At 42.5% G+C, this 17,898-nt stretch overlaps 1 protein-coding gene across 4 annotated transcripts in view; it reads right to left on the bottom strand.

Moving 5' to 3' along the window:
• The window catches only part of PTPRA (protein tyrosine phosphatase receptor type A), a 185,280-nt gene that overhangs the window by 79,940 nt on the left and 87,442 nt on the right, over positions 1-17,898 (bottom strand). The window contains exon 1 of one of the 4 annotated variants that reach the window (XM_060122320.1): positions 15,708-16,368. The exons of the other annotated variants lie outside the window; for them this stretch is intronic. The gene's annotated coding sequence lies outside the window, so the exon portion shown is untranslated. Of the gene's footprint in view, positions 1-15,707; positions 16,369-17,898 lie in introns of those variants that run through there. 4 annotated transcript variants of the gene reach the window in all.

Below are 17,898 nucleotides of genomic sequence, written 5' to 3'. Positions count from 1 at the left end.
TGTTAGATCCTTAGACCTTATTCATCTTCTAACTGAAATGAGTGGAATCTTTTAATGTTATTTATTAATAGATTACTTTTCTTATATAGGAAAGACATTGGTCCTCCTCCCCTTCACTGAAATTATAAGCTATTAAAATAAATAAATAAAGCATGCTCATTACAAGACATACAAACAGGGAATTCCCTGGTGGTCTAGTGGTTAGGACTCAGTGCTTTCACTGCCGGGGCCCGGGTTCAGTCCCTGGTCAGGGAACTAAGATCCTGCAAGCTAGGCATGGCACAGCCAAATAACAACAACAAAAGACATACAAACGGAACTGATTGATATAAAGAAAAATCTAAGTCTCATTCACCTCCTGCCTGTCCCATTTCCCAAAAGTGATCACTAAACACTTTCTTTCATATACTTTAGAGATTTCCTATACTATAAAATTATATACCTACACATAAAAAATAAATAAATAAACAGGATAGTAGATCTGCTGTCTACAGTTTGCATTTTTACCTAAATAATAAATTCTGGACACCTTCCACATCAATACTTTCCAGCTACTTTTCTTTTCAGTAGCTGCATAAGTGCTTTATCATATGGATATACCACAATCATTTTAACCAGTCTTTCTGTTTGCTTTTGTTAGGTAGGAGTTAACTGTATATGATTTCCTCCTCTATCTTACACATTTTTAATATTAATTAATTATTTTTTGGCTGCGTTGGGTCTTCATCGCTGCGTGCAGGCTTTCTCTTGTTGCGGTGAGTGGGGGCTACTCTTTGTTGCAGTGCGCGGGCTTCTCATTGTGGTGGTTTCCCTTTGTTGTGGAGCACGGCCTCTAGGCACGCGGGCTTCAGTAGTTCTGGCTCGCGGGCTCTAGAGCGCAGGCTTGGTAGTTGTGGCCCACGGGCTTAGTTGCTCCGCGACATGTGGGATCTTCCCAGACCAGGGCTTGAACCTGTGTCTCCTGCACTGGCAGGTGGATTATTAACCACTGCGCCACCAGGAGGTCCTTACACGTTATTTTTGATTGGGCAACAGTGGCCTGAGTAAAGACTGAATTATATACTCCAGGAAAGCCAAATAATGGAAGAAACTCAAGCTTATACATTTTTCATTTTTTTCAAACACCCTTGTGAATAATAAGCCTTTGGTTATGTGAGTATAGAATAAATGAGCAGGGAGGCTTTGGGAGATGAGTCATGAAGGTCTGGGCAGTTCCCTAATTTATTGGACACAATGGCATACACACTGTATCCTTTCTCCTACCCCACCACACCCAGACAAAAGGCTAATATACAGTTCTTTTTTCATTACAAAAACATTTCTTACTTAAAAAAATTTGTTTCCACTGCACATACATTAGGGAGATAAACCAGGAAAGTTTAACATTCAAATAACAAAGGAAAACCAAGATGCCATTAGCGATACTTAAAAGCCTTAGGACAAACAACAAAGCAAGTTCTGAAAAATTATAGCTATTGTTTTCCTAATATTTTAGTGTCTAAGAACATTTCCTAAATGTTCTTAAAATTCAAATTCAGCATAGCAGATCTGAGACGTTCCCCAGGAAATCATGTGGAGGCTGAATTCTGCAGTGGGGACATGGATGGTGGGCATTGTTCATTGGCTGTTAAATCACTCACACTTGCCCTCCCATCTCAAATCCCAGTCTGCACTGAGCACTTGGTATGCTTCCTCTCGCTTAATCCTTCACAATCCTATGATGCTGATATTGGTGTTATTACAACTTACCATGCTGTGTACCTTGTGGGGGAGGGAGTCTCTCTTGAATTGCAATCAATTATACATGCTTACACACATTTCAGGGGTAAATTATTTTAAATATATATACTGCACCCAAGATTAAGGAACCATCACAGGCATATTGAGTATCTAGTAAAGAAAGAATTTTTGAGCTTCTGGCCAAAGACAAACACTCCTTGCCCAGATGTACACTCCCTTTCAATGAACCCTGAGGTCTGGAGAGACATGCCACCCTCACCTAAGAACAAGGAGAGGAAGAAAGAAAGAAAACTGGATGCTAGTACTAAGGAGAACATGCCCATTCCTCAGCTAGGTGTAGACAAGTGACTAAATTCTGGCCAAGGAGATATAAGCTAAGGTATATTATGAGATCTCTAGGAAGGTGGTTTAACAGGGAGGGAGGGAGGGAGTCTTTTTTCCCTGTTCTCTCTCTCCTGTAATCTAGAATTCAGATGTGATGATTAGAGCCCCAGCAGCCATTATGGGCCCTGAAGTGACTTTCAAGATAATAGAATAGAGAGCTAGAAAGAGACCAAGTTCTCTGATGACACTGTTGAACTGCCATACCAGCCCTGCTTACTTTCAGATTTCATATATACAAGAAAGAAATAAACCTATTTTCTGATATATGCAACCAACCCCAATCCTGATACAGATAGTTATAAAGAATAAGAAGACCAACTCCTAACATTATGACTTGCTATGTATAAGGAATGGAAACGATGAGGGTGCTCTGAAATGCATTTTCCTTGGTGCTCTTGCTAGGAAGCACAATGTGGCATACATTTGCTAAAGAAAAAATGTTACAAGGAATTAATATTATGACGTTCCCACTAGCAAAGGAGAGCTCAGCCAATCTGCACATTCTCCAGAGTAGAGACTCTGGCTGTGATAGCTTCCATTAAGAGTCCATCTATACAAAGCTAAGCATTCAATATTCAATACATTGATAAAATATGATCAAGTATCAGGTACAATTTATCTCAATATTCAATACATTGATAAAATATGATCAAGTATCAGGTACAATTTATCTCAATATTTGGCCTTTTATCTCAGTTAAATCCCAGAGCAACTCTACATGAGAGAGATTCTTCATATTCCCATTTTGAAGATAAAGAAATTGAGAGATGGTCACATAGCTGGGAGTTGTAGAAGTAGAATTCAAATCCAGGTCTACCGGACTTTTCTTCACATATCACTGACCCTTCAAAAGCTTAAAGACTGTTGAAAGATGTCTCCCAGGTGTAGAAGAAACAAAGTGGCAGCCAGGACTGTTATGCTCTGCCTGAGCCTTCTTCTAGAGCTTTTCAGATTCTCTGATTTGAGAAAAAGGCACCTAGATGGAGAGTTCAGTTCCTTCAGCTAACTGTTCACTCATTAACATTATATTATTTATTATTAAGATCAAAAACTATTTTTACAACTATAATCCTTGGTTGCCTGCTATGTGCTAGGCATTTGTATGAGGCATTCTATATACTTTAACCTAATTAATCCCCACAACCACCTTTTGAGTTAGGTACTGTTTTTCCATTCTACAAATGAATAAAGATCACAGAGGTTAAGGAATTTGTCCAAGCCACATACCTAGTAAGTGCCTACTAGGATTCAAACTCAGGGCTTTTAAAACTCCAAAGTTCCCGCCTGCCAATGCAGGGGACACGGGTTCGTGTCCTGGCCCAGGAAGATCCCACATGCTGTGGAGCAACTAAGCTCGTGCGCCACAACTAATGAGCCTGCGTTCTAGAGCCTTCAAGCCACAACTACTGAAGCCCGCATGCCTAGAGCCTGTGCTCCACAACAAGAGAAGCCACCGCAATGAGAAGCCTCCACACCGCAACGAAGAATAGCCTCTGCTCACCGCAACTAGAGAAAGCCCACACGCAGCAACGAAGACCCAAGCAGCCAAAAAAACAAATAAATAAATAAATTTTAAAAAAACAAAAAACCTCCAACCAGATAATGGGAATACACAGACAGATTAGATATGGACTAAGTACAGACTGCCATCAAGTAGTTCACTAACCAGCAGTGAGGCACAAATAAGCTATTTATTTCAAACCCTGAATTATCACCCGGCAAAACGTTAGTCAATTAACACTAAGGCGAGGTAGTAAAACTGCACACCACAGAAGGATTTTCAGGGGAGGTAATGCTTGAGATGAACTTGGAAGGAAAAAGAGCAGTTAGCCAGGAGAAGGGTCAGAAACAAGAAAAAGTCTTTAAAGCAAAGAGGACTTTGAAGCTTGAAAAGATCTATCTGGTTCCAGGAATGGCAAAGAGCTAGGTAAGGGCATCAAGCAGGACCTCGATAAACATTTGCTAAATGAATGTGAAAATGGCAGACATGAAAGACTGGGGACTGTGAGGATATGTGGAGGAAATGCAGGAGATGAGGCTAGAAGAAGCAGCGAACAGATCACAAAGGGGCTTGTTAGGCCACAATAAAAAGTTTTGACTTTCCACTGAACACACTGAGGAACCACCAGAGGCTTTAACACAGGGAGGTTGACCATAACAATATGGATTTTCAAACAATGACTAATAGTAGGGTAGAGGATCAACTGGTGTGGTTTGAGGTTAGAAGGGCTGCTGACTGAAGCTTTCTGAAATAATCTAGCCAATGAACCAGGAGGACCTCAGAGCAGGGCTGATAAGTGTATAGGGACAGAACTGAAAACTTAACAATGAGATGCCAGAGGTAAGGAAGGCCCAGGTCCCTGACTTAGATGAATCTCAATGCTATATGCAGAAGAATGATTGCTTTGAGACATACCATAGGGAAGGTGATGAGCTTAGTTCTGAACATTGAGAACAGTACAGTACTATAGTACATGTTGTACCTACAGGGGATGGAATGGGGGTGAAGGGTTGGAGAAGGGGCAGAATGGCAGACAGGCAATGACAGAGCAACTGCCACGGAAGTCAGGCAGTAAGCCAAAGAAAAGAAGACAGCTGTAGAGATTGACAAAAGCAGCAATGAGCAAGCCAGGCAGGAGACATCTGACAAACACAGGAGGCAGGAGTAGGTGGGTGCTGATGAGTAAAAAACTGACACATGCCTGGGACTTCCCTGATGGTCCAGTAGCTAAGACTCCACGTTCCCAATGCAGGGGCCTGGGTTCGATCCCTGGTCAGGGAACTAGATCCCACATGCCGCAACTAAGAGTTTGCACGCAGCAACTCAAAAGATCCCACATGCTGCAACTAAGACCTGGCACAGCCAAATAAATAAATAAATAATCAAACAAGCTAACAACAAAATATAATTCTCAACTTAAAAAAAAAAAATTGACACATGCCACTAAGGGAGGGTGGAGTAGGAATGGCACACACACGCTGAATACTTGCTAGTGAGAAAAAAGAACCTGAAAAACTGCTGAAGGGCTCCTGAAGAAGTCCTGGAACACCAGAAATCAACCTTCATTATAGGTCTTCAATGGAGAAAGACAACGTGATACAGGTCCCAAATAAAGGGGAGAGGAACCCCTAAAATTAATAGGAGTCTGAAGCTCTCAAGAGCAGCTCATTTCCAAAGATGAGCTTATGTAGAGAATGAAAAAGACCCACTAAGGCTCAGAAATAGATTGTTAAATTCTATTGTCTTTGAGTTACACCTAAGGCAAGATTCAATTTGGGGCCTGGAGACAGATGAGCCTGGAGACAATGAAATCAGCTTACTTCAATAAACAAAACAGTTTATACTAAACTTATACTGCAGATTAATTAAGACAAAGAGCAATATGGAAAAGTATTTGTTCTGCTTAAAGCACATACTGGAATAAACTACTGGAGATATAAAACCAAAATATAGTACAGGTTATGTGCATAAAATAAAATTGAAAAACAAGCCAGAGATGGAGCCTGGCCAAGATGGTAGAGTAGGATGACCCTGAGCTCACCTCCTCTCGCAGGCACACCAAAATCAGAATTATCTGCAGAGCAACTATTGATGAGAAAGACTGGAATCTAGCAGAAAAGATCTACAAAGATATAAAGAAGGAAACCACAACCAGATGGGCAGGAGGGATGGAGTCTCGATATAGTCAAGACCCATAGCCCCAGGAGGGCAAAACGCAACAGGAGGATAATTTTTATTGCAGAGGTTCTCCCCAAGCAGCAACAGGTTTGAGCTCCACATTGGGGTCCTGCACCACGAAGACAAACCCCCAGAATACTTGGCTTTGAAGGCCAAGGGGGCTTACCTGTGGGAGTCCCAGAGAGCTGTGGGAAATAGCCTCTTAAAGGGCACATACAAAATCTCACATGCTTCGGGATCCAGAGCAGAAGCAGTAATTTGAAAGGAGGCTGGGTCAGACCCACCTGCTAATCTTGGAGAGTCTCCCAGAGAGGCAGGAGGCAACTGGAGCTCACTCTGGGGACATAAACACTGGTGGCAGCCATTTTGGGGAGCTTGTTCTACCACGTGCACATTGGTGCTAGCAAGCAGCATTTTGGAATCCTCCCTCTAGCTTATTAGCACTGGGACATTGCTCCGTCCACCAGTCTGTCAGCACCAGTACTGGGTCGCCTCAGGCCAAGCAACTAGCCAGGCAGGGACACAGCCCCACTCACCAGCAGGTAGGCTACCTTAATACCTCCTGAGCCCACAGCCAACTTGGGACATGGCCCTGTCCACCACAGGGCCTAGGACCTGGCCCTATACAACAGTGGGCAGGCACTAGCCCTGGAACCTCCAGGGACCTGCAGCCAGAGACCCTAGGGCCCAGCTCCACCCTCCAGTGGGCAGGCATACCAGTGAGCCAACACACCAACTCCAGGACCCCCAGGGCCCTGCAGCCAGAGACCCTGGGCCCTGGTTCTGCCCACCTATGAGTTGGCACTAGCCCAGGGGCCAGACTCAGACAACAGTGGGCAGGCACTAGCCACAGGACCCCCTGGGCCCCAGCTCCACCCACCAGCAAGCCAACGCCGACTCCAAGACACCTTGGGCCCCTCAGCAAGTCAGCCTGGTATCTGGTCCCATGCACTAGTGGGTGGGTACAAGCTTCGGGACACCCTAGAGAGAACAGCCAACTGTGTTGGGAACTGGCTCCACTCACCAGAGGGCCAACATCAGCTCCAGGACTACCAGGGCTCTACAGCAGAAATCACAGGACCCAGCTATGCCCATCAGTGAGCCAGCACTAGCCCCAGAACCTCTAAGACCTTGACTCCATTCACCAGAGGTTCAATACCAGCTCTGGGACCACTTAGCCCTGCAGCCAGAGACCCGGGGACCTGGCTTCACTCACTGATGGGCAGGTACCAGTCCTGGGATCCCTTGTACCCCAATCCCACCCACCAGCTGGTGGATACCAACCCCAGGGCCACTGCAGCCCTGCAGTCTGCCCTGTCAGGACCCAGATAACAAGCCAGCAGGCTGGCACCAGCCCTGGGACCCCCTCACCCAGGACCCAGTTCTGCCTACTAGCAGGTCAACACCAGCTCTGGGATACCCTGGGCCCCTCAGCCAGCAGCCCCACCCAAAAGCAGGTTGAACCAGCTTTGGGACCTTGGGGCCCTGCACCCAGAGACCCCAGGACCCAGCTCCTCCTAGCAGCAAGCTGGCACTAGCCCCAGGACCCCCTGGGTCCTGGCCCCGCCCACTAGCTGGTCAACACCAGCCATGGCCCCACATACCAACAGGCCAACACCATCTCTGAGATGCCTTGGATTCCTCAGCCAGGTGCCCCAGGGTCCAGCCCCACTCACCAGTGGAGTAGCACCAGCTTTGTAACATCCTGGAACCTGCAGCCAGCCATGTCAGGAATTGGGCCCACTCACCAGCAGGCTACACTACATCCAGGAACCCTGGCCCTGCAACCTGCCTCCCCCCAATCCGGCTCTGCCCACCAGTGATCCAGCACTAGCCCTGGGACTCCCTCGGGGTTCCACAGCCAGCTGCCTCATGACCTGGCCCAGCCAACCAGTGGCCAGCAGCCTCCACGCAAGGTAGGGCCTGGCAACCAAATGGACCAGGGGCCAGCCACACCTACCAGACCACCACAACAGAAGGACCCATGCAATTCATATAGCGGGTACCCCTAGAGCATACAGGTCTGGTGGCTAGAGGGGAGTGCACTGCTGGGATGCATAGGACGTGTCCTACAAAAGGCCATTTCTCCAAGGTCAGGAAATGTAACCTACCAGATACACAGAAATAAAAACAGCAAATTAGGTATAATGAGGTGACAAACGAACATGTTCCAAATGAATGAACAAGATAAAACCCGAGAAGAAGAACTAAGTAAAGTGGAGACAGGCAGTCTATCCGATAAAGAGTTCAAGGTAATGATTGTAAAAATGACCAAAGAACTTGAGAGAAGAATGGATGAACAGAGTGAGAACTTAGCAGTTTTAAACAAAGAGTTGGAAAATATAAAGAAGAACCAGAGATGAAGAATACAATAAATGAAATGAAAAATGCACTAGAAAGAATCATCAGTATATTAAATGATAAAGAAGAACAGATCAGCAAGCTGGAAGACAAAGTAGTAGAAATCACTGAAGCTGAACAACAACAACAAAAAGAAATGAGGACAGTTTAAGAGACTGCGAGAACAACATCAAGAGTACTAACATTCGGGACTTTCCTGGTGGTCCAGTGGCTAAAACTCCACCCTCCCAATGAAGGGAGCCTGGGTTCGATCCCTGGTCAGGGAATTAGATCCCACATGCCGCAACTAAAAAGACCCTGCATGCTGCAACAAAGATCCTGTATGCTGCAACGAAGAGCCAGTGTGCTGCAACTAAGACCCAGAGCAGCCAAAACATTAGCATTACAGGGGTCCCAGAAGAAGAGAGAAAGTGGCAGAGAACATATATGGAGATGTAACAGCTGAAAACTTCCTTAACCTGGGAGAGGAAACAGACATCCAGGTCTAGGAAGCACAGAGAATTCCAACCAGGATCAATCCAAAGAGGACCACACCAAGATACACTGTAATTAAAATGGCAAAAAAAAAAAAAAAAAAAAAAGATAGACAATATTAAAAGCAGCAAGGCAAAAGCAACAAGCTATGTACTAGGGGACTTCCATAAGGCTATCAGCTGACTTTTCAGAAGAAACTCTGTAGGCCAGAAGAGAGTAGCATGATATATTTAAAGTGATGAAAGGGGAAACCTACAATCAAGAATACTCTACCTGGCAAGGCTTTCATTCAGATTTGATGGAGAGATCAAAAGTTTTACAGACAAGCAAAAGCTAAGAATTCAGCACCATCAAACTGCTTTACAAGAAATGTTAAAGGGGGGATTCCCTGGTGGTCCAGTGGTTAAGAATCGGCCTTCCAATGCAGAGGACACAGGTTCGATCCCTGGTCGGGGAACTAGGATCCCACATGCATGCTGCACGGGGCAACTAAGCCCACGTACCACAACTAGAGAGCCCGCATGCTGCAACTACTGAGATCATGCACTCTAGAACCCGTGCGCCACAACAAAGAGCCTGCATGCTACAACGAAAGATCCCATGTACTGGAACCAAGACCTGACGCAGCCAATCAATCAATAAAAAAGAAATATTAACATTAAATGTTTTTTTAGACTTCTCTTAAAAAAAAAAGGCTACAACTAGAAACATAAAAACGACAAAAGGAAAAGGCTCATCAATAAAGGCAAATAAACAGTAAAGTATTAAATAAACCACATACAAAAGCTAGTAGGAAAGTTAAAAGACAAAAGTAATAAAATCATCTACATCTACAGTAAGTAGGTAAAGGATACCCAAAACAAAGAGATGAAAAACATGATGTCAGAAACAGTAATCATGGGAGGAGGGAGTTAAAAAATAATGCAGGGTTGTTAAAATGCATTTGAAATTAAGAGATCAGCAACTTAAAATCTATAATAGATACACACACAAAAAAGAGAAAGGATTCCAAACACAGCATTAAAGATAGTCATCAAACCACAAGAGAACAAAAAGAGCAAAAAAGAACTACAAAAAAAACCCCACCCAAATCAATTAACAAAATGGCAGTAAGTACATTCCTATCGATAATTACTTTAAATGTAAATGGACTAAATACTCCAATCAAAAGACCAAGTGGCTGAATGGATACAAAAATAAGACCCATATATATGCTGCCTATGAGAGACTCACTTCAGATCTAAAGACACACACATAGACTGAAAGTAATGGGATGCAAAAAGGTATTTTATGCAAATGGAAATCAAAAGAAAGCTGAGGTACAAACACTTATATCAGACAACTTAGACTTTAAAACTAAGACTAACACAAAACAAAGAAGGACAGTATGGAGGTTCCTCAAAAAACTAAAAATATAACTACCATATGATACAATTCCACTCTTGGGTATATACCCGAAGAAAACAAAAACACTACTTTGAAAAGATACATGCACCCCAATGTTCACAGGAGCATTATTCACAATAGTCAAGATATGGAAGCAACCTAAGTGTCCATCAACAGATGAATGGATAAACAGGATGTGGTGTGTACAAACACATACACACACACACAGGAATACTACTAAGCCATAAAAAAGAATGAAAAATTGTCATTTCCACAATATGGATGAACCTGGAGGGTATTATGCTTAATAAAATAAGTCAGACAGAGAAAGACAAATACTGTATGTTATCACTTATATGTGGAATGTAAAAAATAAACACGGACTTCCCTGGCAGTCCAGTGATTGGGACTCTGTGCTTCCATTGCAGGGGGCATGGGATCCCTGGTTGAGGAACTAAGATCCTGCATGCTGCACAGGAAGAGAGGAAGGGAGGGAGAGAGGAAGGGAGGGAGTAAGGAAAGAAGGAAATAGAATAGAATAGAATAGAATAAATAAAATAAAATAAAAATAAAAACTAAACAAGCAAATGAATATAACAAAACAGAAACAGACTTACAGACATAGAGAACAACTAGTGGCTACCAGTGTGGAGAAGGAAGGGGGGAGGGGCAAGATAGGGGTAGGAGATTAAGAAGTACAAACTACTATGTATAAAATAAGTAAGCTACAAGGATATATTATACCGTAAAGGGAATTACAGTGAGTATTTTTATAATATCTTTTTTTGTTTGTTTGTGGTACGCGGGCCTCTCGCCGTTGCGGCCTCTCCCGCTGCGGGGCACAGGCTCGGACGCGCAGGCTCAGCGGCCATGGCTCACGGGCCCAGCCGCTCCGCGGCATGTGGGATCTTCCCGGACCGGGGCACGAACCCGCGTCCCCTGCATCAGCAGGCGGACTCTCAACCACTGCGCCACCAGGGAAGCCCCTTTTTATAATATCTTTAAGTGAAGTGTAATCTATACAAATTTGAGTCACTATGCTATATACCTGAAACTAATATAATGCTGTAAGTCAACTGTATCTCAATTAAAAAACAAAAACAAAAACCAGGGACAATTTTGAAAAGAATAAAATGTGAGGAATCCATTTACCCAGTGTTAAGGCTATAATGTACAGATCTATGAAATAAAATTAAGAGCCAGAAAAAGACCCACACAAATATGCCCAAATAATTTTTGACAAAGGTACAAAGGCAATTCAATGGAGGAAAGACAGCCTTTTCAACAAATTGTGCTGGGACAACTGGATATCCACATGCCAAAGAATAAGGTTGGACCCCCAACTTACATCATATACAAAAATTAACTCAAAATAGATCAAAGACCTAAACATCAAAGCTAACACTATAAAACTCTTAGAATATAAGGGAAAAGCTTCATGACATTGGATCTGGTAATGACTTTTTAAAATATAACACCAAAAACACAGGCAACAAAATAAAAAAATAGCTAAATTATCAAAATTAAAAACGTCTGTGCATCAAAGGACACTATCAACAGAATGAAAAGAACACTCAGGGATGAGAGAAAATATGTGCAAACCACCTATCTGATAAGGGACTGAAAACTAGAATACATAAAGAACTCCTACAACTCAACAACCAAAAAGACAACCTGGTTAAAAAAAATGGGCAAAGGACTTGAATAGACATTTCTCCAAAGATACACAAGTTGCCAATAAGCCCATGAAAAATGCTCAGCATCACTAATCATTAGGGAAGTCAAATCAAAACCATATGGAGATACCATTTCACATCCACTAGGATAGCTATAATTATTAAAAAAAAAAAAAAAGAAAAGAGAGAAAGAAAAGAAAAATGAAAGAAAAGAACAAGTTTTGGCAAGGATGTAGAGAAACTGGAACACTTGTACATTGCTAATGGGAATGTAAAATGGTGTACCCACTGTGGAAACCATCAAATTTTTTGATTCCTCAAAAAATTATACAGAATTATCATAGGATACAAGATCACTACTTCTGGGTATATACTCAAAGGAACTGAAAGCAGGAATTCAAACACATACTTGTATACCAATGTTCATAGCAGCATTATTCACAACAGCCAAAAGGTGACCCAAGTGTCCATCGAAAAATAAATGGATCAACAAAATGTATATTCATACAATGGAGCCTTACACAGGAAACTGACACATACCACCACATGGATAATCCTTGAAGACATCATACAAGTGAAATAAGCCAATCACAAAAGGACAACTATTGTATGATTTCATTCATATGAAGTATGTAGAGGAGTCATATTCACAAAGACAGAAAGTAGAAAGGTGGTCGCAGGGGCTGAAGAAGGGGGAAATGGGAAGTTATTATTTAATGGGTACAGAGTTTCAGTTGGGGAAGATGAAAAAATTTTGGAGATGGACAGTGGTAATGGCTACCCAACAATGTGAATAAAATTAAAGCCACAAGAACATACACTAAAAAATGGTTAAAACAGTACATTTTATCATATATATATATACATCTCTCCAAAACTTTTTAAAAAGGCAAGCCACGAACTGGGAGAAAATCTTAGAAAGCATTTATCTGATAAAGAATTGGTATCCACAAAAACTCTCAACCTTCAACAATAAGAAGCATCCCAATAAAATAATGGGCAAAAGATTTGAACAAATTTTCACCAAAGAAGATATATGTAAAAGGAAACCAGAACATGGAAAAGGCTACAAATCATCAGTCATCAGGGAAATGCAAAGTGAAATGCAAGATACCCCTATCTGCTCACTGAAGTGGCTAAGGTTAAAAGATCAATAATACCAAGTGTTATCAAGGATATATAAAAAAATCAGAACCCTCACACTGCTGGTCGTAATGTAAAATGGTATAACCACTTTGGAAAATCATTTGGCAGTTTCTTTAAAAAGCTAAACATATACTATGATCCAGCCATTCTACTCTTGGGTATTCATCCAAGAGAAAAGGAAAGGTATGTCCATATAAAAATTTGTTTATTATTGTTCACAGAAGCTTTATTTGTAATAGCCAAAATCTGGAAATAACCCATGTGCCCATTAATAAATGAATGCATAAGCAAATTTTGGTATAGACATATAATGAAATACTACTCAGCAATAAGAATGAATTAACTGTTGATACACACAAGATGGATGAATCTCAAAATAATTATGCTGGGGCTTCCCTGGTGGCGCAGTGGTTGAGAGTCCGTCTGCCGATGCAGGGGACACGGGTTCGTGCCCCGGTCCGGGAGGATCCCATGTGCCGCAGAGCGGCTGGGCCCGTGAGCCATGGCTGCTGAGCCTGCGCGTCTGGAGCCTGTGCTCCGAGACAGGAGAGGCCACAACAGTGAGAGGCCCGCATACCGCAAAAAAAAAAAAAAAAAATTATGCTGAGTAAAAGGAGCAAGACAAGAGTACATACTTGTTTTAAAATGTAGGTTTTATTATTATTCAGGCATGGTGAGACCAACAAATCAGATGACTGTTCCTGAAAAGATAGTTTGTTAGTTTGTTATTCACAGTTCCCAAAAGGAGGTGGCACAAGAGGAGAGGGAGTGAGGGGAAAACTTGAGTAAGAGCCATTATTGTGGCTTCTTCAGGAAGGAATGGGCAATGGACAAGGTAAAGTTTTAAAATTAGCTCTGGGGGGCTTCCCTGGTGGCGCAGTGGTTGAGAGTCCGCCTGCCGATGCAGGGGACACGGGTTCGTGCCCCGGTCTGGGAAGATCCCACATGCCGCGGAGCAGCTGGGCCCATGGGCCATGGCCGCTGAGCCTGCGCGTCCGGCCCATGCTCCGCAGTGGGAGAGGCCACAACAGTGAGAGGCCCGCGAAAAGCAAAAAAAAAAAAAAAAATAGCTCTGGGGCTTAAAGGTTGTCCTTAGTCACCTGGTACATGGCCCTAGGGTGAATTGAGCACATCAACAGTGACCCAGAGTATGACAGCCCAATAAAGGAGGTATTTAGGGTGTGGGCTCTGGATTGGTTGGTTTGCATATGAAAGGCACTCTAGCAGGTGAGTTGTTTACTATCTACAGAAACCGGCTAACCCAGGAGGTGAAGTCTCTCCAAGGTCAGCAAGGTTCTAGATGTCAAAGCATCATAAACACATGATTAATACAATAACACATGACTTCACTTAGATAAAAACTTAGAGGACTTCCCTGGTGGTTCAGTGGTTAAGAATCCGCCTGCCAATGCAGGGGACACGGGTTCAAGCCCTGGTCCAGGAAGATCCCACATGACACAGAGCACCTAAACCCGTGTGCCACAACTATGGAGCCTGCGCTCTAGAGCCTGCGAGCCACAACTACTGAAGCCCATCTGCCACAACTACTGAAGTCCGCACACCTAGAGCCTGTGCTCTGCAACAAGAGAAGCCACAGCAATGAGAAGCCTATGCACTGCAACGAAGAGTAGCCCCTCCTCACCACAACTAGAGAAAGCCCACGTGCAGCAATGAAGACCCAACGCAGCCCAAATAACTAATAAATGAATTTATTTTTTTAAAAAACCTAGAAAATACAAACACCTATAGTGACAGAAAATAGGTCACTGATTGCTTGGGGATGGAGGAGTAGGCAGGGGCAAGAAGGAGGGATTACAAAGGGACATAAGAAAACTTTGAGGGGTGATGGATATGTTCACACTCTCTTGACTGTGGTGAGTTTCACCGCTGTATAGATATGTCAAAACCTACTAAATCTTAAACTTTAAATGTGTACAGTTTACTGTATGTCAATTATAAAGTTGTTTAAAAATTACAGAAATAATAGACAAAATAAAAGCACATAAAATATACAATAAAGACAAATACTGTATGCTAACACATATATATGGAATCTAAGAAAAAAAAATGTCATGAAGAACCTAGGGGTAAGACAGGAATAAAGACACAGACCTACTAGAGAATGGACTTGAGGATATAGGGAAGGGGAAGGGGAAGCTGTGACAAAGTGAGAGAGTGGCATGGACATATATACACTACCAAACGTAAAATAGATAGCTAGTGGGAAGCAGCCGCATGGCACAGGGAGATCAGCTCAGTGCTTTGTGACCACCTAGAGGGGTGGGATAGGAAGGGTGGGAGGGAGAGAGACGCAAGAGGGAAGAGATAGGGGAACATACGTATATGTATAACTGATTCATTTTGTTATAAAGCAGAAACTAACCAAAAAAAAAATATATATATATATACAATAAAAATGAAATAAAGTGAAAGGATGGTTCTTTGATAAACAAAAAAATAAAGAGAAGGAACAAAATATTATGAGTAAAAAGTGGAAATAACTACAACTACAGCATATGAAAATCAATACTGTTTTCAATAACTATAGGCAAATAATTTTGAAAACTTCAAGGTGAACCCGCAGTTTAAAATTTTCCCACAAAGAAAACACTTGGCCCAGATGATAAGTGAGAAGAAAGAGGAACTAATTCCCAACTCAGTCTAAGAGGTGAGTAAAACCTGACAAAAACAATAGAAGAAAGGAAATTATAAGACCACTTCCACTCAGTAATATAGATTCAAAAATCCTAAACAAAATATTAACAAACTGAATTCAGTACACGAAAAAGATAACCCACGATCAAACTGAGTTTATCCAAGGTGTACAAGGATTTTAAAAAATTATTTATTTATTTATTTACTTTTGGCTGTGTTGGGTCTTCGTTGCTGCGCTCAGGCTTTCTCTAGTTGCGGCAAGCAGGGGCTACTCGTCATTGTGGTGCGCAGGCTTCTTATTGTTGTGGCTTCTCTTGTTGTGGAGCATGGGCTCCAGGTGTGCAGGCTTCAGTAGTTGTGGCACACAGGTTTAGTTGCTCCATGGTATGTGGGATCTTCCCGGACCACGGCTCGAACCCATGTCCCCTGCATTGGCAGGCGGATTCTTAACCACTGCACCACCAGGGAAGTACAAGGATGTTGTTTTCTTCTCTTTTCTTTTTTTGAAATTTATTTATTTCTGGCCGCGTTGGGTCTTTGTTGCTGTGCGCGGGTTTTCTCTAGTTGCGGCAAGCGGGGGCCACTCTTCGTTGCGGTGCACGGGCTTCTCACTGTGGTGTCTTCTCTTGCTGTGCGGAGCATGGGCTCTTGGCGTGCAGGCTTCAGTAGTTGTGGTGTGTGGGCTCAGTAGTTGTGGCTCCTGGGCTCTAGAGTGCAGGCTCAGTAGTTGTGGTGCACAGGCTTAGTTGCTTGGCAGCATGTGGGATCTTCCTGGACCAGGGCTTGAACCCGTGTCCCCTGAACTGGCAGCTGGATTCTTAACTATTGCGCCACCAGGGAAGCCCCAAGGATGTTTTAATATAAGATCTATAAATATAATTCACCCATATTAAAGAAGAAAGATCATATAATCATTTCAATAAATGTAGAAAAAGCACTGAATTAAAACACATGAACTCACGATTAAAAAAAAAAACTCTCTTAATTAGGAATTGAATAAAATTTCCTAACCTGATAAAACAGCTATTTTAAAACAACAACAAAACTTTGCAATTATCATCTTCAATAGGGAATCATTGAAAGCATTCTCTTTAAAAAGGAAGAGTAAGACATGGTTATGCACTATTACTTCTATTCAGTAATGTATGAAAGGTCCCAGCCTTTGCAGTAAGAAAAAATCAGAACCATAAAATCAAAATCATAAAAATTAATCATTAAAGTTACATGCAGGAAATATTATCATTTACACAGAAAATCCACAAGAACATATAGGCAAATTACCAGGGGGTTACCAAGGTGACTAGATATAGGTTTTTTTTTTTTTGCAGTACACGGCCCTCTCACTGTTGTGGCCTCTCCAGTTGCGGAGCATAGGCTCCGGACGCACAGGGTCAGCAGCCATGGCTCATGGGCCTAGCCGCACCGTGGCATGTGGGATCTTCCCGGACCGGGGCACGAACCCGTGTCCCCTGCATCGGCAGGCGGACTCTCAACCACTGCGCCACCAGGGAAGCCCGAGATATAGGTTTTTATACCCTGCAAAAATAGCCACTGATTTGCACTCAAGAGAGGGTTGGTTTGTTAGGTGAAGAGAATGAATCATGTGTAAATGCTGGTAAGAAGGAATCAGAAGGGAAGGAAAGGAAGGTATGTAAGAAAGATAGGAAGAGATAAGAGAACTAGTAGAAAAGTGAGGGAGCTTTCATCTTCAAGATTTCCTGTGAAGTACAAAGCAAAATTAAAAGCTAAAAAGGAGCAGGAGATAGTGGGATAAAGCTTTAAGAAGTGATCCGACTAATAGTGCTGCTACAGAAAATGGCAGTGTGTTGACACTGGACAGCCCTGAGGGCTCAGGTGAGATGAAATCCATTTTTCAAGAACTCTTTTTTGGAAAAATGCTCTAAGTAATAATGGTTTGGAGAACATACAGAATTAAGGTTTTGCTGGATGAATGTAACAGAAATATAACCAACAGAGTTGAGTACTAGCAAGAGAACAGCTGAATTGCAGAACCAATCTAACCTTGGTAGGAGAGGAAGGTAGATATTAAAGATGATTAGAGAAAATAAAGACTTTAAGTGACTACAAACTCAAAAGCTGTTGGAGAATATTTTATAGTGGGAAGAACAGAGTAAATAAATTGGAAGCCCCCCATGCTCCAAGAAACTAATTTCACCAGAATTGTTTGGAATTCATTGTAAATGATAGGCTGTAGTCCTTGAAAAATCAATAAATGTGGTTGTGGTTAACTTTATATACAGTTGACCCTTGAAAAATATGGGGGTTAGGAGCAACAACCCTCCATGCAGTTGAAAATCCGCATATAACTTATACTCAGCCTTCTGTATACATGGTTCCTTACCCTCGGAATTCAACCAACCGTGGATCATGTAGTAC

This window comes from Lagenorhynchus albirostris, chromosome 15 (genome assembly GCF_949774975.1).
Source record: "Lagenorhynchus albirostris chromosome 15, mLagAlb1.1, whole genome shotgun sequence".
Lineage (NCBI taxonomy): Eukaryota > Metazoa > Chordata > Mammalia > Artiodactyla > Delphinidae > Lagenorhynchus > Lagenorhynchus albirostris.
The sequence above is the reverse complement of the archived record's forward strand: the minus strand, read 5'-3'. Positions and strand labels throughout refer to the sequence as shown.